Consider the following 22,994-nt stretch of genomic DNA (forward strand, 5'->3'; position numbering starts at 1 on the left):
AAGAACAACTGGGGCAGCAAGGGTGGCCAACATAACCTGCAGATCTTTTAGAGAAGACCCCATATAGAAATGTCAAGGATGATAAAGCCAGTACATCTACATGCACAGTGACAATGACATTGCCAAGGACTCATTACGTCAGTTATGGTCCCTATGACCACTCCACCTTGTTTGGATAACTGTGCTAATTGAGGAGCTAATTTATTGGAATAAGTGTGAACTCCTGCCCTGGGCGATTAAAATTAGACAGTAAGCCACATAGCATATTTACATACTTCTTTCGGCTGCTCTCGTTAGGGGATGCTACAACGGATCATCATCTTCCATATCTTTCGGTCCTCTGCATCTTGTTCTGTTACCCCCATCACCTGCATGTCCTCTCTCACCACATTCATAAACCTTCTCTTAGGCCTTCCTCTTCTCCTCTTGCCTATCAGCTCTATCCTTAGCATCCTTCTCCCAATTTACCCAGCATCGCACCTCTGCACATGTCCAAACCAACGCAATCTCACCTCTCTGACTATGTCTCCCAACCGTCCAACTTGAGCTGACCCTCTAATGTCCTCATTTCTAATCCTGTCCATCCTCGTAACACCCAATGTAAATCTTAGCATCTTTAACTCTGCTACCTCCCGCTCTGTCTGTATACAAGCCAGACAGGTTCCCCAGTTAATGTCAGAGATTCAAGCCTCTCTAACATAAAATTATTGATGGTAAATTTCTACCTTCTTGTTTTTCATCCATAACCTAACCTTTTTTAAAATCACATTTCTGCTATCTTAACACAGTCCTTTGTCATAAATTGGGTCTTTCATCTTACTAAACACAAAAAGGCCATTTTGCAGCAGGTTATCAATAGAACAGAGTTTGAAGTGGGGTATGTTTATTTGTTTAAAACGCTATATACTTTTCCCTTTCCTATAACAAAAATGAGGTAGGGTTGTCCCTTTGATGTCCAGCAAAAAAGAAGCATTTGAAGAACTATTCAGAATATTTTCTTATGTATTACGATATTGGAAGACCTCTCACATTTAATGACTCATTTGTGCTGATTGCTGATTGGAGGCTGGCATATACAGTGCAATTTTATGGGCACAAGAAAGGTTGGAGGTCTTCAGAGCAAGACACACGCAACTAGGTGCAGTTTTACACTGTGAAGAAGGAGATTTCACTGTATCTCTGTTTTTCCAGCATGTCGACATTAGCTAACTTCATTATTGGCTTTTGCAGATTAGGCCAGTGAACTACGTTACTTGCAAAATTAGCTGGGAAGACCTCCTAAAACATTAAGAACTTAAATGCAAATTTTTTTGACAAGTTAAAAAAACATTTGGTGCCTGTAAGCCACTTAGTTTGTGTTTCAACTCCTTTTTAATCTTTAAAGTTTAGTTTTAAATTTTCCTGTAGTCTTTTCAGTTGTAACTTATCTATATATATATATATATATATATATATATATATATATATATATATGAAGGAGAGTTGAGATCCGTGTGGCTGTGTTTGTGGAGGGACGGAGAGTTAAGGCGGGTGTTGGAGTCACGTGATCATCTCCTCTCCCATTCACCTCATTTCATTCACTTCATTTTGCTCCGAGCTGAGCTCCGCAGCTGACGCGGTTAGTCCTTTCTCATTTACTGTTTAGTAGACACGGTACTTACTGAATTGTATTTTTTCCTTTAGTGTTTCTTAGTGTTTAGTAGATGCGGTGTGCCGGTGTTCCCGGCAGTGTTGCGGTTTAGTGTTACTTTGTACTTTAGTGTTTAATAATAAATAATAATAATTCATTACATTTATATAGCGCTTTTCTCAGTACTCAAAGCGCTAAAATAGTGAGTGATACTTAGCTGATAGCAGTGTAGAAGCAGCACAGCACAACACAGCCGGTAGGACAGGCGGGTGTGGTAGCGTAGGTGAGCGGCGATAGCAAGCAGCAGGAGGAGGAAGCAGGATTTGGATGTTCCAATACACAGCCATAAACAGTAACGCTTGGTAATTTCAGGCATGATCGCCCCGAAGTACATGTCAAGCTCTGAATTTATTGCAGAACGACCGACACTGGGATGTATACATTAATGACGCGTGAAACACGTCACATCCAAATCAAATTTGTGCATTGTTTGCAATCATACTGACCGCCTGCTCTCCTTCATCTCCAACACAGTTATGGGAGAAATATAAATCGCATATGGCTGAAGATATTTTCTGTCGAATACGCAAGTAAAATTCAAATATAAACATGGATTTCACAGCACAAATCTACAACTAAGCGGTGATAATGATTGAAGATTTGTGCTTAGAAATCGCGAACAAAGTTCTCAATCAATTGGGAATGCCATCACCGAATCGATCTGCTCCTGCTTCGTTCGATGTAGAATTGCGTCGTGAACAAAATTACAACACGGGTGATCTTTTGTCGTATGTGTAATCAAATATTCCTAAGCTAACGCTTCAGCAAAAAGGCATTTACGACCAAATAATGCAAACTGTCAATAACGGGGTTGGAGAAATTTGGAAATTGGGAACGGAAAGGTGCCGGTTGATCTGACCTCAGGACGAATTTCATTGCCTCATAACTTCTGCAATTTAGTGATGTCAATTTAGTGATGTCAAAAGAAGAATTGGTTGAAAAAGTGTTTGAAAAAATATTTTTAAATATTTCCCAATATTCAAACCAATTATAAGAATCACGATTGTGTGAACGAGCTATTCTCGCGGCCAAAAACAAAGACGTCTACGAAGTTAACAATATTATTCAGTCTAACATTATGCACAGACAATGGAACAACAAAAAATATTGTATACTCACAAGCATTGTGAAATTAAACATATTAGAAACGTGCGCTTTCAGACTGAGCCACAGCAACGCGTGGCCGGGTATACAGCTATATATATATATGTGTATATATATATATATATATATATATATATATATACACATACACACACATATACAGTATACATACACATCTATACTAATAAAAGGCAAAGCCCTCACTGACTCACTCATCACTAACTCTCCAACTTCCCGTGTAGGTAGAAGGCTGAAATTTGGCAGGCTCATTTCTTACAGCTTACTTACAAAAGTTAAGCAGGTTTCATTTTGAAATTCTACACGTAATGGTCATAATGGTCGACAAAGTCCACCATGTTAAACTTTCTAATTTATGGCCCCATCGTCACGAAATTTGGTATGCGGGTTCCCAGCGCTAACTGAATCCTACTTACGTACATATATACGTCCATAGCCTGCAGCTCGGTCCACACTCTGAATCCTCCAGGCACTCCTGAGCATAATCTAATTTTGAAGGTTTGGGCACCAATAATGTTACTGAGAAACTTACAGCCACTGAAACTTTGTAATGGCACGAAACTTCAGGTCACATGCCTGCAAAAGAACCTAATTGAGGCAACTATTTTTACTGGTGGTGGCTCAGGGGAGAGAGTTTTTATTCCTCGCATCCTCGTTATACTCTCTGATCTCCCATTTCAATTCAAACGCCTCCAATTTCCAGTAAGGCTCTGCTTCACAATAACAATTAATAAGTCTCAGGGACAGACCCTACAAAAGGTTGGCATTGATTTGAGGCAAGATTGTTTTTCACATGGCCAATTATACGTTGCATGCTCATATTACAACCGGGGGGGGGGGGGGGCGAATTGACAACGTGGCATACAAAGAGATCCTTAACAAATAATTATTGGTACATTTTCCCTCAGTTTATTATTTAAAATGTTAAAGCAGTACTTCGCCGCTGCGAACCGCTTTTTGCTAGTTGGTAATATAATGACAGAGGTTGAGTCTGCCCAAAATACCTTCTTTCATGCTTTGTGTGTGTGTATGTTCCTATTAGCATTTAAAAGCAAATATTGGGACTGTCATCTGACCACAGAGTTTAAAGATACTTCAGCCAAATTTTTGTTGGAAAAGTATGCATGAAGATGTTTTGGATTATACAAGCTACAGGTCGGACTGCTCCGGTACCATTACGTTCATGGGAGCAATAAACAATGGACTTTATTACTGATATGCCTTCCTCCAAGGGTTTTAATACAATTTTTGTGGAGGCAGATTGAGTTTTGAAATGTGTGCATCTTATTCCCTTCTACTAAACACCTGGCAGGTGTCTTTCTATAGGGTGGTCCAGATCTAATTATGCAATTTTCGTAACTCTATAACTTTAAGTTTAATACATAGAAAATTATCTGAAAAATCCCGGACCATCGAGAAGTGTGCGAACTGACAACATGAAGAATCGTCTGTACGGTGAACTGGAATCGTCCCTGCATAAATCAAAGTCACCCAGATGATCTGGATCTGATTAATTAGATCTGGACCTCCCTGTAGAAAAGACTGATAGTATCTATGGTTTTCTGTGTCAAGATGTATCAGACTGTGGTCTTCCATTTATTTCTCGCTTCTAGAAACTATTCTGTCAGAGATTTGTTTGTTCTACAAAACTTTAAATGTTTGGTTATCAGCCAGAAGCTAATGGGCAAATGTAAAGAATTAACAGAGGCCTACAGAAACACTTGTGCTGTTTTATTGGTCCTAATCAAGATGACTGCGTTGATTTTCTACCCATTGCTGACTCTGCTAGAAATGTACCAGTTCACTCTGCTCCTACAATGTCACCATTTGAGTGCCTGTATGGTTGTCATTCTAGATTCATTGAGTCACCTTCATCTCCACTTTTCCATCTGTTTTTAAATAATTACATATTTAACAGTTTTGTAAAAAGTTGAATTTGGCTCAAAAATGTTTTGAAAAGCTCTTAGCCAAATGATTTTCCGATTGCAAATGTAAGGCCACTCCTATCGTTAAAGTTGGGCAAAAGGTACGGCTAGAGACCCAAGACATCGGTCTACATAATGACCCGTTTTAAACTGATACAGCACCAGAATAGTATTTATTTTGAGAAGATTATGCTTTTAATTCTGACATTTTCCTTCACTCCATGTAGTTTTTTGATGGACTCATTCATGGTTTTTTTGTGGATGGACTGTTCGTCTAAATCAATTGTTTTGAATTTTCACAGTTTGCCTTAGCTATTTAAAAAAAAAAAAAAAAAAAAAAAATTAATAATTCCTAACACTAAACGCCTTTACTGGGTGGCATACATTCATGTAGGCTGTACTAACTGAACTGTCTTCCTATAGTTAAAATTTGTCTTTTCATTATTTGTCGAGTTCTGATATCACCTACACCCTATTCTGAGTTTAGGCCATGTTCTGTACTATAACACCACCCCAATCACTGTATTTTTGTTATTTTGATAAGTCATTTCACCCTTCCGTCAATCACATAATTTGTGGACATTTTGTGGCTGCTGACATGGCTTAGCTCCATCACATGATGTTATATTGCCTCCTTATTTAAGATGGTGGCATGGTGTCCTCACTCTCCTAGCTTTGTCATAATTGGCCGTGTTCTTCATATTTAATTTTCATTGACAGATACTATTCTGTTCCATTTATGTTATTCAGTTTGAAATGGCTTTGTTTTCCTGTCTGTTTTAACTCATTATGTGATTAATCATTTGTAAAATTTTTCATTAGATCATACCTGTGAATTTATTAGAGCCACCACTCAGTGAACAGGATTACAAAATAAAAATTACCAGAACTGAATCAACCTTTTTTTTTCTAATGCTCTAAAATGGATGAGAATTTCAAAAAGATTAAGTACTGTACCAACTTGTATTTTCAAAAACTTTAAAAATAAAAAAGCCACCACATCACAAAGATCAGCCCCTGTTCATATGGGGCAACAGAATTGACAGTAAACATGAAATGGCTAAAAGCATCAAAATCCTTTAAAACTAATTTCATAGAATGTTTCACACGTTTTAGATGAAATCCTGCATTAATTAACAATTTTGTTTTTTCAACTCAGTAAAGTTCAGTGAACCAATTTTCTTCAAATTCACAAAGTCTTTGCAATTTCAGAATATATAATGATTAATTTGAACAGGACTGGTTTATCCATTCACAGGTTTTGCTCTCCACTGATGCACAGAGATTCTTACACACAGGCAGACGTGAAACACTTTCATTCAGAGGGGTCTAAATTGTGCAAATTTATTGAACAGTCAAATGGGTGACATGTCTACTCCACAATACTACATGTGGAGAAAGTAAAAAGGCAATACATTATTGTTTGAAAGTGTTTCTTCAAAGAAAGCTAGAAACAGATTTTATTTTTCTTTGACTTCTCTTTAATTTGTCTAAAATCTATTAAAAGGTTTTCTTCATAATAAAGACATTAAGCTAATGATTATTATTAAAAAGAGATACAACCCAAACCATGGAAATTGTGAATTGAAAAAACTGCAAGAACAACTCAGCCAGGCCTCCTCATTCCAGTCCAAAGGATTAATTGTTTCTGTTCTTTATACTTTAAAAATGAAACCCGTATTTTTTAAAAAAGCCTTTGTTTCTAGGCAGAGTGAAAATGCAAGAAAGCACCCTTCAGGTAAATCATAACTGCCTTACTTTATTTTAGCACATACCTTCTCCAGTTTGATTTGGACACAATTTCTTCTCGGGCCTCACTGTGTTAGTCTTCAAGGATTCTGACGGCTTGTGGGCTTTACTGTCCTTCAAGTAGCAGCGTCTGCCCAAACTGGAGCCCAATCTGTTTAAGTCTTCATCTGGGCCCATATATTGAGGATTACAGTCTTTCACCTTCATACGGTTTATAATTTTGCGGGGTCTCTGAATGTTAGTCCTACCCTTTCTTTTGTTCCTCTTTTCAGAGACATCCTCTTCACGTTGACATTCTTTCTGTAAACTCTTTTGGCCAGCTGGATACATTTTTGGCATCTTCTTCTTTTTCTCTGTATAGAACACAGGGTTTAATTAATTCAGAAGTGCAATACAAATGTAACACATTTAAGTCCCATTTTTCTATGTCCTCATCAGTTAAGAAAGAAGCCAAGTCAAGTTATTCACCGAGACCACATGGGCAGAGTAAGTAATCAATCTTCATACCAGGTGACCAGATATGAAACAGTCTCAGGGAGTGTCTCATGGCTTTACGACACACCATTATGACTCGGCACCATCTGTTGATATTAGGGATGTTATGATATTAGAACTTTTGTATGTGATATACTAATATAACACAATTTTACAATGCTGGATACCCTTTGATACCACAGCAAACACAGAAATCCAATTCATCCCCTCCCATTAAAGAAGTACTGGTATTCATAAATCTCAAAATATAATGCAAGTCTTGAAATGTAATGTGGGGCAGAGATGGAGACCCCCAGTGCAATAGCACAAGGTAGGGTTTACAATCTTGGTGGGAGTTTCAGCACAGAGTTTATAAAGAATGATATATCATGAACTGTCTGATTTATCTTAGCATCTGCACATTTCTAATCATTCTCAGACAGTAGTTGAAAAACACTGCTTAAAATCCGAACTAAAAATTAAAATTCAAAACATTATTATACTGTTGAATTACTGAATTCCAAGATTATTCAGGATACTTTCATTTAAATAAAAACTCTTTAAGATTTTTTTCTAACAACATGGTTCTAAAGTCTAATTAAGCACAGACCCATTCTGTTTGAATTGCAACACTTGCTATTGCAAGATTTAAATTTGCATAATTAGCTGGTTAAAAAAATATTACTAAAGAGCAATATTTAACAGAATAGTCAAATTAAATCAAAAAGTCAAATGTCACAAGTTTGTCTTGCTTTAATTTTCTAAATCTGCCCTTTCTTTTTACCACCTTTGAAGCTTCCAGTGTGAAATCAAACTTGTCAGTTCAACATTTATCCTTTATTTCAGAACTGCTGTTATGCAGCATTTATTGAACTGTTTTAGATGTTTCTTACAAAAGTAATGACACCTTGTTATTGTTTGTGGTTGTGTAGAATCCAGAATTAGAAAATGACCTGTCGTCACACGTGTGACTACGGATCGCCTGCAGAGATTTGTTCAGGTGAGAAATACACCCCAGGATGAGAGGGAGTGCTGCTGCTAACTATCTCCTCTTCTTTATCTACAATGGAAAGAGACGCCCAGCCGAGGAGTCACCACACCCTCAGCTCTTATCTGTTTAGAAGAAGAAGGAGGCCATCTTGCACAGTTGTGTGTCAACAGTATTCACTACTTTGATTGAACATTCAGTACTGTTAGGGTCCCGGAATTTTGTTAATAGTTAATGTTAAGGAAGGTTTATACAAGTTAGGTCTCAGGATTATGTTAAAAAACAGGGGCATATGAAGGAGGAACTTAAAATCGCAGGTCAACTTGTCTAATGTGAAACTGCCCCAACCTAGCAAAATCCAAAACCATTATTCAAGTCACAGCCTTCATTTACATAATCTTAGTGAGATGGAGGCAGTTGGCGGTGTGTCCCTGTAAAGATGGCCGCCTAATGTGAGACACCCAATGTCTAACTTCAATTAGCCTGCGACTCACTAAGATAAATTTAAACAGGTTTGATTTTGCTTTTAGTCTTAGGGGCAGACTGTGTGTGCAGGAGAGCAGACAACCAGTGAATGTTTCCCTGAAGTAGAAGGCATAGAGTTAAGTGAAGAGGAAAAAGAAACTGCAGGTTTTGAACCTAACAAAAATAAGAGATGCTCCTCATTCTGTTGTTTTGTGTTTCAGGTAGCAAAACAAAAGGGAAAAAAAAAAATAAAATAAAGGGTGAAGATTGCTGCTGAAGAGCTACAGCTGTTAACCCTTTGTACACCACAGACGTCATCAGCAGCATGCCATTGGCTGTTAGAAACAGGGCTGAGCACGACTCTGCTGAATGGTCGTTTAAATTAACGTGGTTAGGTGATGAGATCAGCGACTGTGGTTGGCAAATCTGACATGCTCCAGGATAAAAATACTCTTCAAAACAACTGTTGTTATCAACAACTTTGAAACAAGTTTCAAGTTTATCATCTTCATCTTGTTTAAGTACACTCTGCACACATCACAAATATTTTAGTACTTAACACATTAATAAACTCCTATTAAACAGCAGCACCTCCCAGTATTGTGAGATTGACATGGTGGAGGCCTTGTGTGCCTCAGTCTTTCTTAACGCTCCATTTGTGCTTCTGAAGGACCAGTTTGCTATGGGTAACCCCCATTGGGGGGGGCAGAGTAAAAGCGGCTTATTATTTACCTTCATAAATACTCTAATTAAATGAAAGTGGGTCTTGTGCAGAAGAGGGATGCCAGTTCTGACAGTTCACCTAAGAGTGGCACAAAGAGGTGACCCACACAGCCCACCTCACCACCCTGGTCCAGTGCAAAACAAAACCAAACAGAAGTTATTGGGGTACAGGAAGAAAACCAGAGTACCTGTACAGGGCAGGAGCCAGCTATAGACCATCATAGGGTACACTCACATTCAAGTCCACAACCACACCAAGACAAGTTAGATTTGTCAGTCCACTAAACCTGAGCATCTTTAGACAAGTGAAGAAAATAAGAATAAAAGAGCAGACATGGAAACTGCATAGAGACTTAAAAAACAGGCTGAGATTCAAATTCTTTCTGACAGAACTGTATGGCAGGAACACAAAGTTGCCCGAGGGACTCCTCATCGCTCTTTCAACGTCCGGCAGGTCACCAACCCCGCAACTTTCAGAACTGAGCGCCGCGGAGTGACAAATGAGAAACAAAGGCAGAAATCGAAGCGTCTTACGTGTGGAATGGCTGTCTGCTCGATGTCTGCGATTCGCCAAGAAAACGACAAAAGAACACTTGGAGGGGAATGAACAGGCGCCAGCGGTGTGACTGGGCGCTACGAATTAAAATTTGAGATTCAGCCACGTGAAGTGAACTGCTGATACGAATGAACAGCAATGGCACGCGGGTGGACACAGGAGGATTCAATCGAGCAAAGTTCAGAGGGGGGATAACGAACACGAAGACGCCGCGCGCGGTGATTCTAATGGAGCGAATGAAAACTCACACATCCATAAAGCGCATCTCCAAAGTACTTACTGCCTGCCTGCCTGCCTCTTGCCGATGAGATTCTTTCTGCACTCGATCACACTTCTGACACTGCTTCACAAAGCGAGACGGTAGTGTGGCTTCAGGAGCCGTCGCATTGGATGACGTCAGCCAGTCTCTGATTTCGGGTCACGTGCCAGTTGAGCGAGAATACGCTGTAGCAGGAGAGAGGCTGGGTGGCTCAGTGCCTTGCTGCCTTATAGTAAGATTTCCTGTAAATAGTTCTTGTAAAATTTATTAAAGTTCTCATTTGTCTTTTTTGTTTTTCAATGCAGCAATGATATATGTATATGTATATTCTTCAATCATATTAACACAATATTCCCTGCAATCCAGTTCACAATGGAAAAAGAAAACAATCGACACATCAATTTCCTGGACATTTACATCAAAAGAAATAGTGACGCCACCCTGACCACAAGTGTTTACCGCAAACAATGCTACGCAGACAAGATCCTACACTTCGCCAGCAACCACCCGGTATCTCATAAACGGTGCTGCGTGAAAACCCTATTTAAACGAGTCCACACGCATTGTAATACCAAGGAAAAAAAAATTAATGAGAGACGCTATCTGTTTCAACTTTTCACCTCGAACGGATACTCAAAATCATTCATTAATCGAAGTCTACACAGCAGGCGCCAAAGGAATCAGCATACAATCGACGTAAATCAGAACCCCCACCCCACCTGGCATTCACTCCCGTATCACCATAATGTGTCAGAAGGCACGGCACGCACCCTGACCAAGTGGGGCATCAAAATAGCACATAAACCCACCAACAATCTGCGCATGGTCCTGTTTAATGCCAAAAACAAGAAATCGACAACCGAAACACGAAACGCAGTTTATAGTATTCCATGCAATTCTTGCTCAGCTGTATACATAGCACAAACGTCAAAAAAAATCTCAACACGTGTACAGGAACATCGCAACGCCGTCAGAAGAAAGGACGCACTATCTTTGATATATGCACATACTAAATCGACAGGACACACATTCAACTGGGACAACGTGAAAGTAAAATTTAAGGCCAGTACAAAAAGCGCCAGAGAGTTGGCCGAGTCTTGGCTATCAGATGAAAACGCTATCAACAGACACTTGGACATAAACCCAGCATATGCCAACTTAAAAAGGACATGTACACAATAAATAAACTATACACCCCCACCCCCCCCCTTGATCATACTGACTTAGTCACCGCCACCCACCCCCCCCCCCCCCCCCAATACAGAATGTGTTGCTATATATTGCCTTTGATTCTTGTAAGTCTAAGCATTATCCTCTGATGAAGAACCCTGATAGGGGTTGAAAGCTCAGGAATAAAACTATTTTATGATACGTGATTCGTTTTTTCTCCCTTTGTGGATCTCCAACTGCAAATATATATATATATATATTGTAGCGACTAGGGAGGGTGAGACACAAAATAAGTGCTGGAAAACGTGGTGCTCCAAAAATGCTGAGTTTATTAAACAAGACTGGACAGAACAGCCATAAAGAAAACTTCCGCTCTTTTCTTTTTTTTAGGGTCCTACACACACCCCCACCAGACCCCCTCCTTCCTGTCTCCACCTTCCCCCTGCGCATGCACCTTCTGTCTTTCTATGTAGTTATAAAAAAACACGAAGCCTTCCCTAAACAGAGTAAACAAAAAACATTAATTACAGTACGTCACACTGCCCCCCCCCCCCCCCCCCCCCCCAGTCCCTCGCCCCGAGGGATCACAAAATCCAATAAACGTCTTGGTAGCCTTCTTCTGCGTCTGGGCCGTGGAGGGACATGTTCCTGAGATCCAGATCTGCCATCATTATGCTCCCCTGAACCGGTGCTTTCAATTGGAATAGGGATGGGAGTCAATGGTGGGGCATCTTCGGGATCCATCTTTGAAGGAGAAACTAAATGGGCACCTAAATATGGTGCAAGCCGATCTCGATGAAGAACAAGTTTCTTCCCTTCTGGTGCAATTTGTACACGATAAACTACTTCCCCTAGGCGAGCAAGGACCTGACAGGGGCCTACCCATGGGCTATCCAGCTTTGGGCAACGCCCTCTTTGACGCCGAGGGCGGTATACCCAGACCTGTTCTCCCTCTCGAAAGTGCCTTCCTTGGGCTCGGATGTCATAGTTGCACCGTTGTCGCTCCCCTGCAGCCTTCAGCTGGTCCCTGGCAAAGGCATGAGCTTTCTCCAGTCTATCTTGCAAACGGCGGCTATATTCGGGACCTGGGCAAGGAAAGAGCGAATCAGGGGGAAAGCCATAAGCAAGGTTTGGGGGAGTCCTGATCTCCCATCCTAGCATCAAGAGTGCAGGTGTACACCCAGTAGACTCTTGGACAGCAGAACGGCATGCCATGAGGATAAGTGGTAATTGGTCATCCCAGTCCTTCTGACCGTGGGATGTGAAAAGTGCAAGTTGGACACCCAGAGTCCGATTAAACCGTTCCACTAATCCATCACTTTGTGGGTGTAAAGGGGTAGTCCGAGTCTTCTGGATCCCCAGCTGCTGACACATCTGCTGGAACACCCGGCACTCAAAGTTGCGCCCCTGATCAGAATGAAGTTCATTTGGGATGCCAAAACGGCTAAAGAAATCCTCAATAAGTGCCTGGGCAACAGTCACAGCCTCTTGATCAGGAAGGGCATAAGCTTCTGGCCATTTTGTAAAGTAGTCCATTGCTACAAGAACATACCGGTTTCCCTTCTCTGACCTAGGAAAAGGGCCTAACACATCAACACCTACCCGTTCCATGGGAGCTCCCACCTGATACTGCTGTAGGGGCGCGTGGGACTGTCCGGGAGGGCCTTTCCGGGCTGTACATGCATCACACCTCCTGCAGTGATCTTCTACATCCCTCCGGCAATGACCCCAGTAGTATTTCTGTTGTATCCGGCGTAAAGTTTTTCTTATGCCAAAATGCCCAGTTCCTGGGGCCCCATGGTGATCTTTAAGAACTTGCTCCCTGAGGGCTTTTGGAACCACCAGTTGCCACTGCAGTTCACCTGTGGCAGGTACGCACCAGGACCGCATTAGAATCCTATCCTGTAGAGCAAGACTGTCCCACTGTGCCCACAAGCCCTTCACTTCCAGGGATTCTTTTGCCACCTCTACCCAACTGGGTTTACGCTGGGTCTCTAACCACTGAATGATCAATTGTAGGGCTGGATCTTCTTTCTGTCGGCCCTCCCAATTTATGAACATGTTTATCAAATTTAAGGCTCGACACCCCGGACTTGTCTCACCTGCTCTTTCAGCATCCTGGGCTTCCTGACGATCACAATGACCACAACCCTCGGCTGCACACGGCCTCTGGGACAGAGCATCTGCATTGCTGTGACGCTGTCCAGCTCGATGTTCCACACATAAATTGTATGCTTGAAGCTGCTCGATCCATCGGGCAACCTGTCCCTCGGGTTCTCGGAATGTCAGCAGCCATTGTAGAGCAGCATGATCCGTGCGGATGACAAATGGAAGCCCACATAGTAGATGTTTAAAATGCTGAACTGCAGAAACTACAGCCAGGAGTTCCCGGCGAGTCACACAGTAGTTTCTTTCTGCTTTTGACAATGCCCGACTATAATAGGCCACCACCCGTTCACCATCTGAATGTGTCTGGGAAAGTACTGCCCCTAAGCCCACATTACTTGCATCAGTGTCCAAGAGGAAAGGCAACTTCAGGTCAGGAGGAGCTAAAACAGGAGCCTGGCTGAGGGCTTGTTTAAGGCCACTAAATGCCTCCTGACATTCCTCTGTCCAGTGATAAGGCACATCTGTGTGCAAGAGATTATGTAGAGGTGCTGCAATTGTGGCAAATCCTTGGATAAACCTGCGGTAATATGAGGCCAAGCCTAAGAATTCTTTAACTTGACGTCGGTCACTCGATTCTGGCCACTGCTTAACAGCATTTACTTTTCCCTCCTCAGTGGCTATACCTTCGTGGCTGATCTCATGACCCAAAAATAAAATTTTCTTTCGCATCAGGTGGCATTTCTGTGGGTGAAGCTTTAGTCCTGCACTCTGTATCCTCTGTAAAACATCCTCTAGGGCTTTAAGTGCATCATCAAAAGTATTCCCATGTACTAAGAGATCGTCCAGGTACACCAAACACTGTGTAGTTGGAATCCCAGCAAGTACTCGTTCCATCAAGCGTTCAAAAGTCGCAGGGGCATTGCATAGTCCAAAGGGCATGACCCGGAACTGCCACAAACCTCGCCCTGTAGAGAATGCAGTTTTAAGTCGCGCCTGCGGGGTAAGGGCCACCTGCCAATACCCACTGCGAAGGTCCAATGAGGAGAACCAGGCAGACGCAGCAACCAGTTCAAGAGATTCATCAATCCGGGGTAGGGGATAGGAGTCCTTAAGCGTGACACTATTTAGCCGTCGGTAGTCAACACAGAACCTCCAGCTGCCATCTTTTTTTCTTACCATTACTACTGGGGAGGCCCAAGGGCTTTCAGAAGGTTCAATAATACCTGCATTCTTCATCTCTTCCAGGATCTGATTTGCTGCCTCCTGCCGGCCCAAGGGGATTCTGCGTGGAGTCTGCCGTATAGGGAGGGCATCACCAGTCACAATATCATGCTGGACTAGATGGGTTTGTCCTACATCAACTGAATTGGTAGCAAAACAATCCTCATACTTTATTAAGAGTGCCTTCAGGCGCTGGCCTTGTACAAAATCAAGCCCCTCCATATTGGCCTCCCAGATTGCTTGAATAATGTTTGACACTTGAGGTACACCAGTTTCTTTGCAGCTTGATGAAGGCCTGTCTGCCTGAATGGGACAATGTGGAGGTTCTGGTGCTGCCCCCATCAAGAGACTGGAATGAGATTGTACAGCAGAAAGGGCATCCAAGTGTGGTGATTTTATGGTAGTAGATTGGTTTTGAGGTGTGAGAGGATGGACCAAGCTTGAGACAGCAACCATGGCTGAGCTCTCCAAAGATCCCGAGGAAGAGGTTAAGGGTAGGGTAAAACCCCCAGCCAGATGCAGAGTTTCTGTCTGTAAATTGATACTGGCACCAAGGTTCCGCAAAAAGTCCAGCCCCAGAATACATGGATCTTCCACTGCAGCTACCCAGACTTCATGTTCTCCGGTCCAACCAGCCAATTCCATCCTCACTTTCAACCTTCCAATCATTGGCGTTTCCTCCCCAGTGACTGTACTCAAGTGTGTTGTAGTGGGCTCGAGGTTGGAGTCCCGTGGGAGGGTGTCAGGGCGTACAAGTGTAACTGTAGAACCAGTATCCACCAATGCGTAGCAGGGCTTATTTTCAACATGGATGGCAACATAGCAGCTTGCCCCTGTACCTATCTGCCCCACCCGGAATTCCAGCTCACCAGATGGATGGAACTCCTCTGCTGTGACTTTTTGTAACAATCCCTCATTGTTCCTCGGGACGACTTTAGGGACCAGCGCTGTCCCATCTACGCTGGCCCCCCAGTGTTTCCCGGCAGTTGTTCATCTTTTACTGGACAGTCCCTCTTTAAATGGCCACCCCTTCCACAACGCCAACACAAACGAGAGTTTGACACAACTCGCCCACGGCCTTCTTGGCTACCTGATCTTGTAATTGAATTCTGTGGCAAGTCTTCTACAGGTTGTGCTCCCTGGGCCTGATGAAACAGCTGCTGGCTCCTGATCATGTGTAAACTGCTACCGCTAACAGGTGGTGGTTCTTTTAAGACTTCTTCCACTCTCTGAGCTATCTGTAGAGCCTGTTCCAAGGTAGATGGGGCTGCCAGGCGTACGTGCTGTCTCAAGGGAAGAGGTGTCAATCCCCTCAGAAATGCCTCTGTGGCTAAGGTGTCCTGAGAGGCTGGAGGGAATTGAGAGAAGGCTTTTCTAGTTAATGCCTCAGCATCAGCAGCAAAGTTTCCTAAACTTTCTTGTTCATCACGGACCCTGCTGGCCCACTGACTGCGCAGGTCTGCTTCAGATTCCCTCTTTCCAAAACGCCATTCAAGTGCATTGGTCACTGCTTTAAAGTTGAGTCTGTCTTCTACTCTGAGATCAGTTAGTGCTTGCAATGCTTCACCCTCAAGGGATATGGCCAAGTTCAAAGCTTGATCTCGCGGATTCCAACTATTGGCTAGAGCAACTAACTGGAAGCGGGCTAGAAATGCCTCCCATGAACTCTTACCGTCATAGCGCCCTACTTTGATATGACGATCCACTGATGCCTGTTGCATGTAAGCCCCTCCTTCTCTTGCAAGATTCTTCCATGCAGTATTAGATTCCGCAGGTAGCTGACCTTCACATGCTGACATCTGTTGCTGCAACCCGTCAGGTCCGTGCTCGGCTTGGGCCACCTTCGAAAACACCCGCGGCGGGTTGTTCCATTCATTGCTCAGCATATCCGGATTTATAGGCAACGTACCTCGCTGAAGCTCTGCAACCTGGCTGCGCGGGCTTGGTGTCTCGTAAATGCGTCTTGTTTCATTTTCCACGTGTACCACATCGTATCTTGGCTCTCGCTTTTGTCCCCAGAAACTTCCTTGCAAAACATTACCGCACTCTATTGTTACCATGTGTTCATGACTCACTGCATCGTGTACTTGAGGCTCCGTGTTAACGCTGCGGCGAGGTGGTGTTTGCGCATCCCATACGTTTAACAGGATAGCCAAGCGCTGTGCACTTTCCCCAAGGACCCGTCTAAAAGATGCGGTTAAGTCTTGTATTTCTTGTTCGTTCACTCTGGTAGTCGCTATGGGAGTTCGCTCCATCATCCCACTCCTGACACCACTGTAGCGACTAGGGAGGGTGAGACACAAAACAAGTGCTGGAAAACGTGGTGCTCCAAAAATGCTGAGTTTATTAAACAAGACTGGACAGAACAGCCATAAAGAAAACTTCCGCTCCTTTCTTTTTTTTAGGGTCCTACACACACCCCCACCACACCCCCTCCTTCCTGTCTCCACCTTCCCCCTGCGCATGCACCTTCTGTCTTTCTATGTAGTTATAAAAAAACACGAAGCCTTCCCTAAACAGAGTAAACAAAAAACATTAATTACAGTACGTCACAATATATATATATATAGCCATAATAAGAAACTTCCATCCCTTCAGGATAAGTATAGGTCCCTCCTCTCTTTCTTCTCTGTATCTCTGCTATCTGTAAAGACATTCTTATTAATTGCATACTCTGAAAGAAATGCTCACCGCCTCTTTTCTACATTTAAGTCTCTCTTAAGTCCACCTGCTGCTCCAAGACCTTTGTCATTCTCTCCTGATGATTTTGCTTCTTTCTTCTCTTTCAAAATCACCAAATGACCCCAAAGACATCTTCTGAGTCTCCTCTGTGTCATTCTCCTCTTTCATCCTTCACTACTGTAAATGACTCAGACATTTTAGATCCCTGTGCTCTAGACCTCATTCCTTCACACCTTTCTACAGTGCATCTCTCCTTCCTTGATCCCCTATATCTTTTCTCTTTTTAATGCCTCACTGACCCCCAGTATCTTCTCTACTGATTTCAAAATGTCTTGTTGAATCCTTATGCTCGAAAACCCTCTCTCATCCCAATTGCCCTTGAGAATTACCATCCTGTATCCATTCTGCCATTTCTGTCCAAAACCCTACAACTCATAATTCATAAACACCTCTCTTCATTTCTCTCTGACTATAATCAACTAGATCTACTTCAGTGTGGATTCTCCAAGGGTCCCTCTACTGAGACTCCACTGCTTTCAGTCACAAATGCTCTTAGATCTGCTCGAGCTCCTTCTCCCTCCTCTGCCCTCATCCTCCTTGCCCGTTCATCAGCCTTTGTTATGGTTCACCACCCCCTGCTTGTCTCTTCTCCTAATTAAATTGGAATAAGCGGCTCTGCTTTGAACAGGTTCAAGTCCTCCCTCTCAGACCGGTCCTTTTGTGTCTTCTGGTCCAACTCCTTGTCTTCTTGACAGAACATTTCTACAGATGTGCTTCAAGGACTGGTGTGGGTTCACTTTTCTTTTCCTTGTACATTTGTTCCTTTGTCAATGTTACTTCATCTCATGGCTTCTCCTACCACCTCAACGGTGGTAACTTCTCTCATTTCTCTCTTACAGTCCACTGCTTTCAGCCAAGATCTTCAGTTGCCTCCCTGCCATCTCAATCTGAATGAGTGATCAGCACCTTAAAGTGAGGATCTGATCAAAGACTTTGTAATCAGAAAAAAGTAAGAGAACACTTTTCACATATACTGTACATAAAGTGGAAGGATATAAAACAATAATAATTTTTACTGTAAGTTTTCTTTCATTTTGAAAAATAACATTTTATTTTACAGTTTAATATTGTTTATATTTTGAAATAGATATTTATGGGGCATTCAAAGTCTTTTAAGTTTTTGAATCCAACAACATCTCTGTAGTATTTTTTAATCCTTTTTATATGTAAATGTTCTATGTTGTGTAATACAAATTAGGAATGTAACCTGCTTAATAAAGCCCTGAAGACACAGCCTACGGTGAGTCTCAGCAGAACAACAAAGTATTTCCATAATATTCTCATTATGGTCAACTAATATGGAACTGAACTGACAATACAGCCCTGTCAGTGGTGGATCGGTACGCTCAGTTCAGATCGGGCCGTGCTGTAAAGTGGAGCTTATTTATTTTCTTCATTAAGCACGTGTGCAGTGCATCACATCAGCTCAGATATGATATCACACACTCCATAAATTATTAACGCTTGTGTAAAACAGATTGGTCAGCACCGTAAACTGTGTAATGAAGCAGACTTTCAATACACATGTGTGCAGATCAGGCGGGCAGCGCAGATCAGGTAGTGACAATGGGTCCAGCTGAAGGGATCTGCGATTGAGTAGTTCACTGGACAGCCAAATGGATCGCAGTGTTTTGTCACCTGGTTTACTGGACTTGAGTCAGATAAATCCTCCCTCAACCCTGACCTTCACCATAATGTAACTGGGTGTCATCACTGATGTATAATATAAAGCAACACCCTCTTCAATGGAGTGGAGCTCTGGAGGTCTGCACTAAGAGTCTGTTGAAAAAGTTGAATGTAAAATTAGGATAAGAAGGGTTGGCATCAAGAAATGCATTCGGTGTTTTATCGATTTATCCTGCTTTATCAAACTGTACTACTGTAACACAAACTGACAGATCTGTGGTCTCCTAACACACACAGTGTCAGCAACTTTAACAGCTGAAAGAAATCCCCACAAATAAGGAAGAAACTAACTGTGTGCAATGAAGATACTTGTATTATGATTATTATTTTATTTTTTTGGACACGCCTCATAGCTGTATTTGTAACAATTTTGAAAACCCTCTAATAACACAGCTTGAAAGCATAAAGGTGCATGAATGTAGTAAATCAGTTATTTGAAGGATCATATGAATAACAGAAAGTAATCACAGATTTAAAAACATGTTGCGAACTGGGAAACCACTGAATGTCTGGATGTCAGGTCACAAAAACCAGGCAAACAGTTCAAAGACTCCTTCAAGCACTTCATAAAAATGAACAAAAACTCCAGACAAATGTCGAACATCACTGTTATAAACTCAGGCAGCGTGATTCTATCGACATGTTATCAAACGTGGAGTTACTGTGTTGTGAGCATGTGCAGTAATCCTAAACAGCACGGCTCGACAAATACCATGTTACAATAAAGCACTGGTCATAAAAAATCACAGCAAAACCTCCACTGGAGAAGTCTAGTCAAACATAGTGACCTCATATAAAAATGAGAACAGCTACAGAAGAAGATCTGAAAAGGTGAATATGTGCCATGAACATCGTGAACATGTGTCTTGCTATAAACAGATTCAGTTTCCACGTCCAGCTCATGAGAACTTCATAGTAATAATGAAGCACTCATGTTGAGCACTAATGGAAAAGAAAATGAAATGAGGGAATGTGATTATCAACAACCTGCTACTCAAACATTTATGCCACTACATACAGTTAAAGAGTCCACACAGACAGCCTGCTGCAGCTTTGGCAGGACGTCACACAGCACAGGAACATCAGAACAATCCAGATGAGAACAGGCCATTCAGCTTAACAAAGCTTGTCAGTCCTATCTGCTGAATTCTTCTAAAATAACATCAAGTCGAGTTCTGAAGGTTCCTAAGGTCCTCCTGTCAACCACACTACTAGGTCACTTATTCCATGTCTCTGTGGTTCTCAATGTGAAGAAAAACTTCCTAATGTTTTTGTGACATTGACCTTTAACAAGTTTCCAAGTGTGTACCCATGTTCTTGATGAACTCATTTTAAAGTCACCGTTTTGATCCACTGGACTAATTCCCTTCATAATTTTAAACACTTCAGTGAGGTCTCCTCTTCATCTCCTGTGATGGCTCAGCTCTTGTAATCTTTCCTCATAACTCATCCCCTCTAGCCCTGAATCAGCTGAGTTGCTCTTCTCTGGACCCTTTCTAGAGCTGTTATGTCCTTTTTGTAGCCTGGAGAACAAAACTGCACTCCCGGCCTATTAAAATGGTGGCCCACTGGCCACCTGCAGTCCAGAAGCAACCTCTGATTGCCCAGCCAGTGGTCCAACCAGAAACACAGATAAAAACTGATAAAAACACATTTTGTAAGCGGTCAGAAATTTCTCCATAAATTCCTACAATAGTACAGAACATGAATACAACAGTCTGTGTAGTCCAGCAACAATCAACCCACAATGCAGTGCGTTTTTGTGTTTAGAGGTGGGGTTAGTAGTCTATGATACTGTGAACACCTGTCCAACTTAAGGTTGATATTCTTTAATTTTGGAAATTCTGTATTTATAATTTTAAACTATCAAGCACAATATTATGTAGTACAGGTCACCAGTACAAGTGGCGCAATGGTAGCTCCACTGATGCACATTAAGGAGATCATGGGTTCATGTCCTGGGACCTCCTTGTGTAGAGTTTGTAAAGCAGTGAGAGTTGTAAGTAAAGCACTCTGCAAATGTAAACAATTATTATTATAATTATACTTGACAATTTGTCAATTTCAAATTTTAAAACGTTATGTGTTTTCAACAAATAAACAAACATGTAGCGCTAGGACTCACGGCCTCTGTGTACCTTCACAGTCCTTCAGACTTGATCTGAATGCAATGTATGCATACCACTACCTTTATGTTAATAAACCGGTCACCACCCACGTGACTGTCTTTGAACTGGATTCCACAGAGTGACAAAGGAGAAACAAAGGCAGAAATCAAAGCACTGTACGTGTGGAATGGCCATCTACTCAAGTCTGGTGATTTGAGAAGGAAACGATTAAAGGAATACAAGGACAGGAATGAATAGGAGCCAGCGGTGTGACTGGGTGCTACAAACTAAAATTTGGGACTCAGACACGTGAAGTGAACCGCAGATACCAATGAACAGCAGCGGTAGGCGGGTGGGCACAGGGGGATTCCAGTCACTCAGGTGGTGATTTAAACAAACCTCCTGTGTGTCCCCTCAGAGTGCAGTAGCCATTGTATTCACGTGTGTTAGTCGCTGTTATTACTTGTCATGGCTGTAAGAAGATGCTATATAGTGCCCAACCCGAAACAGATTGGACATGGGAGGCAAGTGTAAAATAAACCAAATACTTTTCATTTTCTTCCCCTGTGGGCGCACGTCTTCCCCGTGACCCACAGGCAATACAAAGTCCCAAGCACAAGCACACCACTCATGCACCACATTTTCTTTTCATCCTTGGTACCAACACTCCTTCCAAGCAACCTTGTCCTCCTCCACCCGACTCTGGCCGCTGAGTGGTGGTCGCTGGCTCCTTTTATAGTTCACCCGCAAGTGCTCGAGGTGCTTGATCACCGAGTTCCGGCTACACTTCTGGGTGTGATGTATATGTTGCCCACATGGGATCAGGAGTTGCAATTACAGCACCCCCCTGGCAGTGCCTGTGGGACCCAACAGGGCTGCACCCAACTCCAATTCCCAGGGAGCCCTGCGGGAACACGAGTCACCGCACCACCACAGGGGGGTGGCCATCTAGTGTCCAGGGGGAGGTATTGTAGTGTCCAGGGCTGCTCCCCCTGAATACAGTGTGCAGGGGCGTCCCGGCTGGGCATGGATGCCAGCCGCCTGCCACAGCGCTGAGACCTTTGAGAGCAGTGATAGTGCTTGGCTAATCTGTTAAATACACTTTTGTGATGTGCCTGGGTCATATGTGACCAAAATATTTATTTTATTTCAAAAGGGAAACAAATGTTATTGCTAATACTGTGGACTTTTTTTGATTTTATGAACTTTGAAATACACCTGGGTCAGATGTGAGCAAAATGTTTATATGTTTTAATTTCAGAAGTTGAAAAAAAAAAACAAACAGCATTGCTAATACATCAGATTCTGTTCAGTTGTAGCTTTTAAATTGTTTTTAATGCTCTTTTTGATGTGCCTGTGCCAGATGTGACCAAATTTAAAAGAGTAACAATGAATAAACTTGACTTCTTTTTCAGCACATTCATTTGTGTTGGTTTAAAATGTGTCTGTTGTTTACTGGCCACTGAAAATGTCTGGCCCAGCTAAATTTCTTGTGTACACAGGACTCCAGATGAGGCCTCACCAGTGTGTTATAAAGCCTGAGCAGAACCTCCTGTTACTTGAACTCCACACATCAAGGCGCTATATAACCTGAACACCGTCAGGAAGTCGATAGCTTCCTAAACCCTTCTCATAAGGTGGACTTTAAATTTTTGGACCTCCCCAGCATTACACCTTGTGTACAAAGGAGAGTGAAATATCTTATAAAAGACTTACTAACAGGACTGGGCACTCTTAAAATAATAATAATGGCACTTTACCAGGATGTGTGCTTCCTCATAGACCACTGCTTGAACATGAACCATTTCATTCATTTACATATCAAGTGGGCTCTTTAGGCTTTAAAAAGGTCCCTGTGACGCCAAAACAGAATATCAGACTACCTAGCAGGGCACTGAGTGGTCAGGAAAACCTGAAATTAGCCTGTGGTTACTGGATGAAGGGAGAGACCTTTTAAAATAAGGAAGCCATTGGGATTCCACATATCTACTTCATATATTCATAATG

The 22,994-nt window shown here is 42.3% G+C and overlaps 2 protein-coding genes across 2 annotated transcripts in view; one reads left to right on the forward strand and one right to left on the reverse strand.

Moving 5' to 3' along the window:
• The window catches only part of LOC114644100 (gastrula zinc finger protein XlCGF49.1-like), a 489,821-nt gene that overhangs the window by 129,768 nt on the left and 337,059 nt on the right, over window positions 1–22,994 (forward strand). The gene's annotated exons all lie outside the window — the stretch shown is intronic.
• The window catches only part of LOC114644099 (zinc finger protein 664-like), a 428,098-nt gene that overhangs the window by 546 nt on the left and 404,558 nt on the right, over window positions 1–22,994 (reverse strand). Inside the window, exon 2 of the transcript XR_007933943.1 lies at window positions 6,496–6,839. The gene's annotated coding sequence lies outside the window, so the exon portion shown is untranslated. The remainder of the gene's footprint in view (window positions 1–6,495; window positions 6,840–22,994) is intronic.

The sequence above is a fragment of the Erpetoichthys calabaricus genome (genome assembly GCF_900747795.2).
Source record: "Erpetoichthys calabaricus chromosome 1 unlocalized genomic scaffold, fErpCal1.3 SUPER_1_unloc_11, whole genome shotgun sequence".
Classification (NCBI taxonomy): domain Eukaryota; kingdom Metazoa; phylum Chordata; class Cladistia; order Polypteriformes; family Polypteridae; genus Erpetoichthys; species Erpetoichthys calabaricus.